This window comes from Microtus oregoni, unplaced genomic scaffold (assembly GCF_018167655.1).
Source record: "Microtus oregoni isolate MIOR12 unplaced genomic scaffold, Mior012 000022F_ref0000154, whole genome shotgun sequence".
Classification (NCBI taxonomy): Eukaryota; Metazoa; Chordata; class Mammalia; order Rodentia; family Cricetidae; genus Microtus; species Microtus oregoni.
The window spans coordinates 23,688,083-23,702,871 of NW_024543081.1; positions in this window are offsets into that span (position 1 = coordinate 23,688,083).

The following is a 14,789-nucleotide window of genomic DNA, read 5'->3' on the forward strand; positions in this document are numbered from 1 at the left end:
GCACAGGAGACCACTTCCTAAATATAACCCCAGCAGCACAAACACTGAGAGAAACAATTAATAAATGGGACCTTTTGAAACTGAAAAGCTTCTGTAAAGAAAAGGACATGGTAACAAGACAAAACAACAGCCTACCGAATGGGAAAAGATCTTCACTAACTCCACATCAGACAAAAGTATGATCTCCAAAATATAAAAAAGGACTTAAGAAATTGGTCATCAAAAGAACAAATAATCCAATTTAAGAAAAATGGAGTACAGACCTAAACAGAGAACTCTCAACAGAGGAATCTAAAATGGCTGAAAGACACCTAAGGAAATGTTCAACATCCTTAGTCATCAGAGAAATGCAAATCAAAACAACTCTGAAATTCCATTTTATACCTGTAAGAATGGCCAAGATCAAAAACACTGATGGCAACTTATGCTGGAGAGGTTGTGGGGTAAAGGGAACACTTCTGCATTGCTGGTGGGAATGCAAGCTGGTACAGCCCCTTTGGATGTCAGTGTGGCGATTTCTCGGAAAATTAGGAAACAACCTTTCTCAAGACCCAGTAATACCACTTTTGGGTATATACCCAAAAGATGCTCAATTGTGCCACAAGGACATGTGCTCAACTATGTTCATAGCAGTATTGTTTATCATAGCCAGAAACTGGAAACAATCTAAATGCCCTTCTACTGAAGAAAGGATTTTAAGAAATGTAGTACATTTAAACAATGGAGTACTACACAGCTGGAAAAAAAACAACATCTTTGGTATATTCTTTAAAGATTTATTTATTATGTGCAGTGTTCTGCCTGCATGTATGCCTACACACCAGAAGAGGGCACCAGATCTCGTTAAAGATAGTCACAGCAACCATGTGGTTTCTAAGAACTAAACTCAAGTCCTCTGCAAAAACAAGTGCTACTAACTACTGAGCAACCTTTGCAGGCCATTTCTTTGAATTTGGTAGCTGAAAAGTATGGTTTTTTGGAGAAGTCATGGTACTTTTCTTTCTCATAGTTCTTGTGTTTCTGTGAGGTCATTTTGTGGATCCATTTTGAATATCTCTTCCAGCTTTATTTGGGAATATTATCAGTCAGTCTACTCTTAAGGATTCAACCCCCATACCACCAAGTGATGCTAAAACAAACTTGCTTCAGTAGCCACAAAATCAAACTACATAAAATCTAGAAATGCATTTAAAACCACTTAAAGTCCATAATATATCATTAGTGACCATAGACCAGAAAATGGGAAAAATCATGTGGGATGTGCTGTGAGGTAAAAATTACATAGCATAAACATGGAAATAGCAAATGAATGAGAGAGTGAGAAGAGGCAAGGAAAGGGAGAAACAAAGGAAAGGCAAGTTTTAAATAAATGTCTCATCAAAGCCAACAGTTGAATTTGAGCCTTGTGAGGGGCCATTATGAGTCCTAAAGGTAGGACTCGAGCCTATTCTCATTACGGCCACAAGGCTTAAACATATTCAAGCTAGTTTCTTTCCTGTGAGTCGTCCATTTTTCCCCTGTACCTTTCCGGAGTCCTACCACCACCCTATGGGTTTCTGATGATCTGCTTCTCCTTGAACAGGGTCTAATTTTTTCTTATCCTGTCCCCTCTTCATTAGGTTGCACAGACAGACACAGCTTCTCCATCCAGCATCTCACCCAGAAGTACCTCCCCCTCAGTTGTGTTTTTTCAAGTGTTGGACACCATTCCAGCTCTATCCTCGACCAAAATATCTTTCACTCCCTCCCCCTCCCAGTTCCCTTAAATATGATGTTTAGTTATACATCTCCCTTCCTATTAAGAACAATTAAGATGTCATTTATCTTGTAATTCTGCCATATACTAAAACAAAAATCAGTACAGAACAACACAAGAGGGTGTTCAACTCAACGCAAAGATAAACTCGCAAACTTCTGAAGCTGTGATGCTGTCCACAGAAGGAGTGTTGCTGTGAAAGGAGATGAGACCCTTATGCAACAGCTGCTGAAGATGCTCTGTAGTGTTTCCCACAATAAAAGTTAAACGTGGGCTTGCATTTTGGTTCAGTGGTAGAGTGCATTTGTTGAACATTCAAGGACCTGAGTTCAGTCCCTAGATCTACAAAAATTAGAAGTCAGATATGAAGTTAACACTGAGTACTGAATGATGTCTCTGGATTCTTTCGGCATAATATTCTATGTACTCAGGTACCTAAGTCTCTCTTTGAATTTACAATATTCTATTCTACTAGAAAGTCAGGGGGGTCTAAGAAATCCCAAATGGCAGGGTTCTGAGCCTTGACAATTCCTTTATCATTGGACAATGCCTTCCATTTGTGCTTGGGCCTAGCTGACCCACATTCAGGACACACTCCTTAGGCTTGCTCTATAGAAATATCAAGTATTCAATCTCTTAACTCAACATTTGGCAGACAATGGAGGTAGTTCATTGGCTCCATTGTCCTACCCATGTGCAGGTAGGCAAAGGAGAAAGGAATTCCCATTCAGAGCAAATGCTGTTGAGTTCTACATGGCAAGATGGGTGAGGTTTCAGACTGAACTGCAGAATGATTCTAACTAGATGTAGAAAGGCTAGATGTTACTGTAACCTCCAACCTCTCTGAAGCCTCCAATCCAGTCAGGGAAGCTTGCTCTGTACCCTGAATACTCAGTACTTGCTTCTGACTCCCTGCCACACATGTGGTTCTGATACCCATAGTCCCATCAGCCCAGAGAAAGCTCAGACACTTTCTGAAGTTGCTGGGACACAGCAGACCACAGGGATCTCAGCAACCTGACATCCATCTGTTGGGTACTATAACAACACCATTGCTGCCATTATTAAAGCCAGGCAATATGACAGGGACTTTATATATGATGTGCCAATTTATAAAACAAACATGAACAGAAGGAACGATCAATGTTCCCAATATGAAGACAAAGAAACTGAGACTTTGCCCTATACTAAGATAATAGATGATCAACCCAGGCCCTCCAAATCCCATGTTGTTTCAATTGGGGAAAAAAAAAACATGTATTTTTGTTCTTGTGTGTTTTCTTGCCCTTTGGAAAAAGCACAACTTCCCTGAGATCTGGGACTATATCAGATAACCCCATGTACCCAAAAAGCTTAAAATATGACATGAATGACGAGACCTCATCTTACAAGTTTGTCCTTGTACTTGATCACTGCAAATTCCATTCATGTCATGTGCAACCAAAAGAGTTCTAGAAAATACAATCTGCAACACTATCTAATCACAAATCTCTAAGCAAGAGTGGGCTTCAGATAGTCAAGATTCCTCATAAAAGATAGTGGCACAGTATGGGGAGCCTATGAAGCTCTAAGTGAATGTGTTTTGTCGACATGGGCACATCCATGTCAAGGTTCCCAATGCCTCAGACCCATGTGGATGGCAAAGACTTCCTCTGGCCCAAATATGGATGTCATGAATAACCGACTTTGAGCTAAAAATTCAGTATATACACAAACATCTACCACAGTGTCCTCCTCCCAGAGGGAAGACTGCAAACCTGAAACTGCTCCCCTACAGAGACATCCCACAGAGATTAGCTATTACCTGCTCCCTCCTCCTCTAGCTGTGTGCACTAACCCTGCCTCCCCATTCTTCACTCCTTACTCCCAAAACTACAACAGGCTGCTGGTGTATGAGTGCACATCACACCCAATCCATTTTTCTGTATGTGTGTTGTGTCTGTCCTCTCTTCAGTCCCTCATTGCCCTAGTCTAGTCAAGTCCAAAGCTGTGCAGGCCGTGGCAATCCAATCTGGAGTGATTTGGAGAAAAATAAAACTTTCTCCAGTTCTAGAGGTGTACTTACAATCTGTTCCGGGCAAGAATTACCAGAACTGTGGCCATAAGAGAAGGTTGTTCTTATGCTATCGCAACTATGAGCCTGTTCACTTAGCTAGAGGATGTCATTCTTCACATTGTTTCCTTCCATTCTGGGCCAACCACACCTGTATTTGTTCCACAGTGATCCAATTCCTTGGTTTAATTAAGAATCTTGAAATGTTGTCTATGAGATACATATAAACCACAGAGAACTGTAACTGATATTTATAGAGTTCAGAGAGAGGCACAAATAAGGATTAAAGTAAAAAGATCTTAGAGGCACCTGGAGGAAAGTTCACAAAGTCCAAAGTTTCCAAAGGCCTTAAGACAAAAAGACTAAGGACCCTGGAAGGAAAAAGATCTACCTTTAACTAAGCAGCATCAACTATCCCTCTCAAACCTGCTGACTTGACTAAATTCATACTTAAACCAATTCGCATAACCTTGGGAACCAATCTCCTAAACTGAATCTCTTTAACCTCCATTGCTTAATCTATATCAAACACACACACACATACATACACATACACACACACACACACACACACACACACATGTTTCTTGTGTATACCAATCATTAATGCAGGAATTCATAACCTAGTGGGAAAGACAGGTTCTGACTTTTCCCCTTCCTAAACTCACATGCATAGGAAAGCACAGACAGTGAGGGAAAGGGGAGCCCTCTCTCCTGGGCTTATAAAATGTCTTTGGTATACCTGTGCTGTGTATATTTTCTAAGAAAAATATCAATAAATTTTGGAAACTTCCAAATTTCAAAGACCCCTAGTTTTCTAGTCTTGAGAAGCCCTGTCAGCTGCAACATTCTGTTACCTAGTACAGACTTAACATGCTTCTGTGGTTTGTTTTACATTCGTCACACAAGAACCTGAAAAGTTTTTGGTACTCATTCTAAATAAAACCAAGGAGGACATATGAAAAGAATCCTGAGACTGGAATCTGACATTGGTGAGTCCAAAGTCAGATCAGTGACCTCTCTGAGTCTTAATTTGTCTCCCCTGCAACATAAAAATTGGAATAACACCCCACATAGACCCTTATTGAGATAACAAATATCAGCCTGGCCAGCATAGGTCCTAACAAAGGAGACCATTCGGTGTCCACTAGTTTACAGGTTCCTAAAGGTGCAATTAAGTCCTGCTGGAGAGACACCATCCTTAGCTTATAGGACTTCAGATAAGACAATCTGTAGAGGCTATTGTCTACTCAGTCACGGACACATTGGACTCCTGACTATGTTTGGTTTGAACATAAGAAAGAAAATATAATAATAAACCTGCCTCTTTGTGTCCCCAAAAAATACTTTTCTCTTGCAGAGGGAGCTTCTCTAGTCTTGTCTGTTAAGTCACTGATAATCCTTCTTCCCTAGAAGAACTGTCGTCATGCCAGGACACAAAGTTCTTACCAATGCTTTCCTCCTTCCTTCCTCCAGCCAAAAGGCAGAAGAGAGTAACAGCTTAGTGTTGTTCGAGGCTGCTCATTTGTTCCCAGCTGCCCAGACCTGAAATAATCACTCAGAAACTCTATTATTTGCAATACTTTTTGGCCAGTAAGCTTAAGCATGTTGCTAGATAGCTCTTATATCTTAACTTAACCCATTTCCATTATTTTATATTTTACCATGAGGGTCGTGGCCTACCGACGAGGTTCCAATGCATCTGTCTCTGGCAGCACTACATGGCTTCCTGATGACTCTGCCTACTTTCTCCCAGCATTCAGTTTAGTTTTCCTGCATAGCTCTATTCTGTCCTATCACAGACCAAAGCGGTTTCTTTATTCATTAACCAATAAAAGCATCACATATACAGAAGGACTTCCCTGATAATTGTTCTTCCCTGGAAGAACTGTCATCATGCCAAGACACAAGGCTCTTACAGATGCCTTCTTCCTTCCTTCCTCCAGCCAATATGCAGAAGACAGTAACAGCTTAGAATCTGTTTCATAGAGACAACTGGGCCTGACAGCAACTTGATCTTAAGACCACTTTCCTCCATAGAAAATAAGGTTGAGAAGCTGGAGAGGTGGCTCAATTGTTAAGACTCTCATCCCCCTACTCCACACAGGATACTTTAAGTCCTAGATGTGAAGTGGGGCTAGGCTAGGAAGCAGCAGGAAAGTCATACATGCTAATGCCCTACACTTCATCTTTCTTACCAAAAGAAGCCAGACTTGGCAAGACCTTCTTGGCTAGAGGTCAGAGGTCAGGAGAAAGCATGGGAACTCTATCTCTAATTATGTCCTGTTTAACTTGGCCCTTTCTGTAGCTGGCAAAGCCAACTACCAGTAGAATTGTTGCCCTTGGGTGGCCATTAGCAAGGCTAACTTCTAATTTCAGCTGATTATTTTGGAGACGTTGCCCAGTCTTTCTATTCCCATCTTCCCATTTATTTGTCTGGGATAATAATAGTTTCCTCTCTTTGGGGAAAATTTCAAAGTCATTTTTAAACAGAGTAGCATCATTTGTTCTCCACAATTCTCTTTGCTTGGCTAAGCAGGAAATGGTTTGCAGCCATTGGCCACTAAGCACTAATCAAACTGGCAACTAGTAAAAATTGAGCTGTCAAATGCATTTCAAGACTAAGTTTCTGTTTCTTAAAGAAGCCTGTACTTGGGTGTATTTCAGTCTATGTCCAGGCAATGCCTTGCTAAGGGAGTATTCAAATGGAAAGAACCCCAAGGACTGGGAGGCAGGAATGCCAGGAGATGGAAGGCCTTAACAAAGTCAATGATCAATGTAAATTTCTACTTCTTCAATCAAAATATAAGCAAGATAGGCTAATAGACATTAGGGTTTTGGTCAATGCCTACTTAAATCCATCCATAATAATAAGAAAAGGAGAACTATAATGGCAACATAAGCCCAGATAAGTTGTTAAGAGAAGTATGTACGCATAAACTTTAGCATGTGTTATAACTAAGTAAAGTTAAAGGGTTTATTTGTCTAAGTTATTAATTTTGTTTCTTTCCTTCAACATATTTCCCCAGACATTCTGAAGACATGGTTTTTCTATCCTCTAAGGACATCCTCCAAATACCTTTAGAAAGGCTATAAAGCTAGTGACCCAAGCAATGAATTACATTACCACTAGAGGTCCTAGATTAAATAGCCAATTTATTAGCAACTTCAGGCAAAACTCATGACCATTTTGTCCAGTCTGGCCCACTGCTTTTGAAATTACACTCTCTTAAAAAGTGACAGGTTGTTTATCCTGGTCTCAGCATTTCAAAACACAAGATACTGCAAGGCACCAAATTTAACAATCCTCCTTCCATTAATCCATGGGAATTTCCTGGACAAGAGCATAACTGTCACACTCATATTTCAGGCAAGTTCTTCCAGGCTGAGGAGCATAGCTTACATAATGAGAGATAATACCAACTAGTAGATAACTAAAGAATCAGGAGCAAGGCAGACTTCATGGGATATGTTCATTTTAAAAATAAAAAAAATCAACTTCAAACAGACAAAAACTACCCTGTTTCAAACGAAATAAGAGACTACACTGTTATTAACTAAGAAAGCAATTCCACTCCAGTGGTCAAGGAGGGAATGCTCCCAGCTAAAGAGTCCTCCATGGAGCAAGTATCTCAAATCACAGAGTATATGGCTGGACATACGAGGCATGTTCATGGGAACAGTACTGTTTGTGGAATGGGAAAGCTATGCTTGAATCTCAGCTCTTATGCTTCTTCTGTGGGTCCTTAACTAATCTACAAATCTCTTCAAGGTCCATTACTACCACCAGAAAAAAAAATGGGACTGACAGATTCAGTATACACTGGCACACTAGAAGCAAGTGGAACACAAAATTAAACACAGATGAAAAAATCTATAGCTATTCTTATACAGTAACTACAAAAATAGTATATATAAAAACATTTTTATAACAGCATTCAGAGGATGTCATACTTGTCAATCATGGCAGACATTCAGTATTGATTATTGCTGATATCGCCACTGGGCCTGGTAAGTCTAAAGGTTTTCAATTGAGAGTCTACATCTTTAGGAGTTCCATAGATTCCCAGCTTTAAAGTAAGACAGATGTGTTAGTAGTTTTCTGTAACTGTAACAAACACCTCAGACAAAAAAACTTAGTTTTATATTGGCTTCTAGCTTCCAAGATTCTAGTCTATGATCAAGTGGACTCATTGCTTTTAGGTCTTACAAGGGCATACCTGACATCAATGGCAGGCGTGTATTCTAGCACTGTTCACCTCACGGTCAAGAAGTCATGAGAGAAATGGGGACGGTTTCCACCATGCCCCTCAAAACCATGCTCCCAACATCCCACTAGGATTAGAACTTTCACCATCTCCCAAGAGTACCAATCTGGAGAGCTATTCCCTTAACACATGGGCATAAGAGAGACATTTGAGTGTCAAACATCACAGATCAGATGCTGGCAATCTTTGCCTTCCCAGAATCTACTGTGTCCATCTTATGATAACAATACACTAATTCCTTCCTTCCTTCCTTCTTTCCTTCCTCCCCATTCTTCCTTCCCCTCCTGCCTTCCTTTATTTTTTTTCTGTTTGAAACTTGGCCTGATAATCTCTCCTTGCTGTTCAGGTGAGGCCTGCCCATCCCACGTTGTAGGCAGAGGCACTGGGCCAGCTGAGCATCCACTCTGCTGGGAGACCCAGTGCTGTGCCAGACTTTTACCAAAACTATGAGAAAGAGCCATTCCTTTTCATTAGGGTGGTTCATTGATAAGGTCAGTCTGTGCTGCTACTGCACATTTTTGCCATCATTTTGAAATAACTTCGCTGGAAAGAAAGCCAAGATCTCTGCGCAGAGCAGAAAAATAAGAACAGGCTCTTCCAGTATCCCCTGAGCTCCTGGATATATGAGAACCATATTTTCTACTCCACCTCACTTGTGAGCAGAAGAATCCTAACCAACCCAGATAATGTGACTCCCTTGAATATTATGAAGATTTTATATAAAACATATAGACTTACATTGGAAGATAAGTCTTCATAATGGGTTCCTTAATTCAAAAGATTAAAGCTGCGACTCTAAACTAATATTCCAACTTACTATTCTAACCTGGTTTTAGATGAGAAATCCAAGATGTAAGGAAGGAGTGACAATCTAACTCCATGTCACTCACCAACTGGAGAAAAGACTCTGAACCACAATCTGTCTGGGCGGGCTCTCTTCCTCACTGGCAGATTCCAACATCTCACTACAAGTGGAATTTCTGGGGAACTGCCATCACATGTCTGCTGATCATCACATGCTATACATCTTCATATGAAGCTGATCAGTGCATGCATGCAACCATCCAAGGAGCTAACCATGTCATGTGCTGATTATCACATGCCACCGATCAATGCAGGTCCCTAACCATCACATTCAGCTAGCCATCACACACTGCTAATCCTCACATGTAACTGACTATCATGTCAATCACCGCCGCATGCTGTTAACACATGCTACTAAACCTTTGCATGCAATTGACCATCATATGCAGGTTACCACCACATGGAGCCAATCCTCAAATGACACTGACTCACATGCAACAGACCATTGAATATAGCTAACCATCACATGCCACTGCCCAATGCATGTCACTAACCATTACAGTCAGCTGACTGTAACTGCTGTATACCATTGCGTGTAGCCGACCATTACAGGCTCAAACTCTTCCTAGACTAGATAATATAGAATGCCTGCAGATGAAGCTTGAGCACCAGCAGTTTCAAAATATTCCCTGGAAGAACCAAATATGAGGTTAAGGTAAGAAACCCCTGCTTACAACATGAAAAATAAAGATGAACACACACACCTAACCCCAATGTCTAATTTGCATAAACAGGCATTAGATGAAACCTTACTAGATAACATTCTTACTAACTTTCTAGCTTACTCCACCCAGACACAGTGCAAAGAGAAAACTTGGAAAAAAACACAGTACTGGCCATGAAAATCGATTCATTTCTTATAGAACATAGTGAACCATCCATCAAAGGAAGTGTTACATTTCACGGATAGCAGAATTAATCCTCAGTAGCCCTGCATCCAAACTCTTAGCACCTCATTCTCTGTCTCTCAGATTAAATAAACAGTTCCTTTAGAAGATTCAGTCAAGGGTTTGCACGTTTGAAAGTCTCCTTTAGGGAATGTAAGGTATTCAAGAATATTTACAAAAATTCATTGTAAGGGAGGCAGTATACAGATAAGCCACCCTCATGTTTTCCTGAAGAAATACACAGTCCAGTGTTGTTCCACTTTGTCCGCTATGACTCGATTGCCACTCCACTCTCCACCCAGTACGGGAACTGTGGCGTGCATCAGCCTACTTAGTGTTTACTAATCGCCCATGCCACGAGCTCTAGCCTGAAGATTTAGGAATTTCAAGGACAAAGAATAAAACCAAGGTGGAGGTGGACAAAATTATGTCAAATAATGAACAAATGACAGAAGACAGATTAATTTCTGTTTCAAATGAAAATGTTGTGATAAATGTCACAATTATAGCCACATTTTCACTTGTTAAGTGCCTGCCACATGCCAGGCACCTCCCCAGCATTGCAACTGCCTGGGGGCATTTGACTCTTACAGCACCATTGTTGGGTGGCTGAATTTCATTTCTCCACGTCACTGGAGAACTCAGAGTAGCCAACAGTCTACACACCTCAGCTCATTAGCAGCAATGCCAGCAATGGCTCTTGGGTTTGCTTCATTTCAAGCAGATGGGAGTGGCTCTCCATTTGGAAATCTGGTTCACTCACTGAGTTCCAAGGCACTGGCAATCCAGGGGTTAATATAAGGAAACAGGATTCATGCTTTAGAGGGGCTAATGTGTAGAGAGGCACTCAAACTTTTATCACATTAAATAAAACGAATAGAGAAAATAACAAAGACAAGTACTAAGGACAGTATAGGAAACAATATCAGAGGCTATGACATGTTCTTTACATATACAGCTGTTATTTAGCATGTGTGAAGCCTTGGGTACCACCCCTAGCACAAGTAACAAGAGAGGGGAGGGAGGGAGGAAAGAAAAAAGGAAGAAGGGAAAGGAAGGATTGAGGAGGGAAGAAGCGAGGTACTGAGACTCTCAGAACTCTTCATAGGAACTGGATGAATGAAATAAGGCAGCGCATCTAGAAACTGGGGAGTGGGTATAGATGCATGCTGACACCTGGCACCTGCAGCATTCTCCCACACTCTGCCCTTGGAGTCTAGTTGCTGGGCATTGAGTTATGCTGCAGGGGTTAAAGACTCATCAAATCATCCCAATTGGGTAACTGAGTCCCATTAAAGGTCAAGGCATCCCTCCACAGTCACAAAAACAGAAAGCAGACATGAGATTCCAACTGCCATGCTGAGGCAGCACCCAAAAATACCAGGGTACCTAAAACTGCCTTGTCCTATGACATTTCATAAAGTCACACTTGAGATGCAGGGCAGTCTCTAAGTCATAGTCTAGTGTGTTCTAGGCATCAGATGATAGGAGAAGTGTAGTCTTTCTGTGGCTCAGAGGAATGCTTAAATCCTGTCCCACCAGCCACCCCCTACCACCACCACTGGGGAGAACCTAGAAGACAGACTGGCAAGAAACAAAGACCATTGAAACAATAAAACCACCTGTTATAGCTGGACCAGAAGCTGGCACCTAAATTCAGTATTCTCCATTAGATTAACTAAAGTGCAGAGGTTAGACCTGAAGTTAAACGCTGCTTCCACAGGAAAATAAATATTTCTTGTCTCTCTCCACATTTAAGAAGCAAGATTACGGGGCTGGGAGCTAGAGTAATGGCTTGGTAGTTAAGAGCACATCTTACTATTGTATAAGACCTGGGTTCAGTTCCCAGTACCCACATAGCCCCAAATAATGACACAGAGACTTCTTAATAATTATGAAAGCTTGGTCTTAGCTTAGGTCTGTTCCCATTTATCTCTTACAACTTAGTCTGTTTCTGTTCATCCATGTTCTGCCGCATGGATCTTTACCTCCCCTCCACTCAGTATGCTCAACTCCCCCTACAGCTGGCTGGAGAAATCCTGCTTCTCTTCTTCCCAGAGTTCCTCTCTCTCCCCAGAAGTCATGACTACACTCTTTCTGCCTAGCTATTGGCCATTCAGGTCTTTATTAAAGCAATCAGGTACCTTAGGCAAGTGAGGCAAAACAGAGACACATCTTCATGCAGTGAAAACAGGTATCCCACAAAAGCTGGCTCTAGGAGAGCCAGCGCTCTCTCCTAACCCCCATGGACGGTGGGAGCACACATGGTACACATACAGACAACATGAAAACAAAGTACTAATGCATCTTAAAAAAATAAAAATATAAATAAATGGGACTGGCACTGTGTTAGACACAGCTTACTTAATTTTAATGCTCTAAATGAAAATAATGTCTGCCATCCCTTCCTACTGGACACAGATAGGATCTCTGCTGCCATACCTACTAGCTGCATGCAATTATTTACATTTGACCTTACATTCATTCAGAATAATTAACTGGCCTTCATTTAACTTAAAACACCAACCCGAATCTCAACTTTCTAATATCCACATGACTGGGGGCTACTACTGTGGACAGTGCAGGTGTGCAGGTCTGGTTACTGCAGAAAGCTCTATGGCACTGGACTCATGGGGAAGCAAGAGAGCCTGGTAGGGAAGAGCGGACTATCTCAGACAGTCAGTGGAGGTTGATTTGCCCAACCAGCTTCTGTAGTAAAATGGAAGTGGAAAGGGGCAATGGAAACCCCATCTATACCTTCAGTGCACAATGAACTAACCCAGTGAAATTCTACTCCGTGATCGAGAAATGAATGCAGTTCCAGCCCAAGGAGGAACATAGCTGGGGGAGGGGGAAGAATCCTTTCTGTGTTAGAGTGCGGATAAAACACCTGTAAGGCAAACATCAAAATGTTTAACAATCTTTATCAATATTGACAGTCTGCAGTGTCTGCTTGCCATCCACAATGTGAGCAACATTCCAGAAAATAACTCAGTGACCTAGTTACAACCAGTGCCCACCCTTGGATCAGTCACCCCAAGGGCACTGGAAGAGCATGGCACGCAGGCAGGACCTAGTTTCCCCGCTGTATGTCTCCCTGCAGTTAGCCGGTCATTAGAGGCTGTTTGTTCATTTAAGAGGGGATGGGGTTGAGTGGATTTGAGGAGGGCAGGGAAGAGGTCAAGTGGTACAAAAACAGTAAGTTTTTAAAAGAAAAGAAATCAAGTCTTGTGAAAATAAAGTGGTTTCTTCAAGGTCACACGATAAGTTATTGGAATATCTACAATTCAAACACCTTCCTATTTGACTTTTTATGACCCAAAATATTTTAAGATGACCAAGTGAAGGTTAACATAATTATTAGATAAAGTACAAAAAGCTACTCACAAAGATAATTGTTTAGAAGTGTGTTCTAGAAATTACATAACCATGGGGCCACATTCATGAAGACTTTTGACTTGTATCATTCATATCTGTTTTCTGTGAGGACAGCATATTTAACAAATAAAAATATGGCCTGGTACTATATTAAGCAGAGCTTAACTGATAACAATGTTCTAAGAGAAACAAATGAAGTAGAGAATACAATAGCTGGTCAGTCTATTCTAGCTGCCACTGACGCCCTGGTCTTCAGCTGTAACATGTCCTCACTATGTGTCTGACATCCAGAGTTACCTTCGCTTACAATTCAAAATAGCTTCCTTAATCCCTTTCTTTACTAATACTTAGTTCCCTTCCCACGCTCAATACCATGTACACTTTTTGTGGAATATTATTTTAACTGGGCAAAGATGTGCTACGTTTGTTAATGCTGCGGGATGGTACTTTAACTGTGTAAAGCTGTGTTACTTTTGTTTATGCTGCATTTGTTTAATTATGTAAAAATGAGCTGCATTTGTGTGACCTTGCCCGCCTAAGGCACCTGATTGGTCTAATGAAAAGCTAAACAGCTAATAGCTAGGCAGAGAAAGGATAGGTGGGGCTGACAGGCAGAATAAATAAGAGAAATCTAGGCTTGAGGAAAGGAGCAAAGGAACAAGAAAAAAAGAAGAGAGGAGAAAACAAGGTAGGTACCTGGGGCCAGAAGTCAGGCAGCTGCCAATCAGACAGACACAAAAAGCAGTGTAAGTAAGATATACAGAAAGAAAAAAAAATCCCCGAGGCAAAAGGTAGATAAAAACAAACAGTTCGTTAAGTTAAAAGAACTGGCCAGGAATGAGCCTAAGCTAGGCTGAGCATTCAAAGCTAATCAGAAGTCTCCATGTCAGGATCTGGGAGCTGGTTGGTGATCCAAATAAAAAAGCCTGGTACAGACCCTAGCCTGCTCTGGCCCACGGTGAGCCTCACTGTCCCTCCTCTCTGCTCTTGCTATTCTAGCAGCACCACTTTCTGCCTGTATGTTCTCAAGGCTCAACACAGCCTACACAAGAGTGACTCTGTTGGGGTTCAGATACAGCTCTGCTATCTCAACCTGAGGGGATGTTTGACTTGACATGCTTGGCACTTAACATTCAACAATGAGACCTGCATAATGGAGATGTATTTGGATTCAAATATTCTTATTCTGCCTTACAGGATGTCTGGCATTTGGAGTTTGACATGCTTGACACTAGGCTGGGTTATTAGCCTGAAATGAGAGTTCCCACTTTCCATCTTAACCTTTGTAGCAGTTGGCTTTTTTGCTGTGTAACAAATAAGATAGAAAAACCTCACTGGACTCTGACAGAAATCTTACACAGCCACAAGAGAGCTGGTAGTCAGCTGATCTGGGCCCAAATTCTCCAGCTTAGCTCCAGAGGCAACATGTGTCACATGTTGAACAATCATCCTGGTCTAAGACAAGGTGATTAATCTTAGAGCAACAGACAGACAAGCCTAACCATCTAGCATATTTTAAGCCTTTTCTCTTATCATATTTATTAAAATCCTGTTGGGCAAGGCTAACCACATAACTAACACCA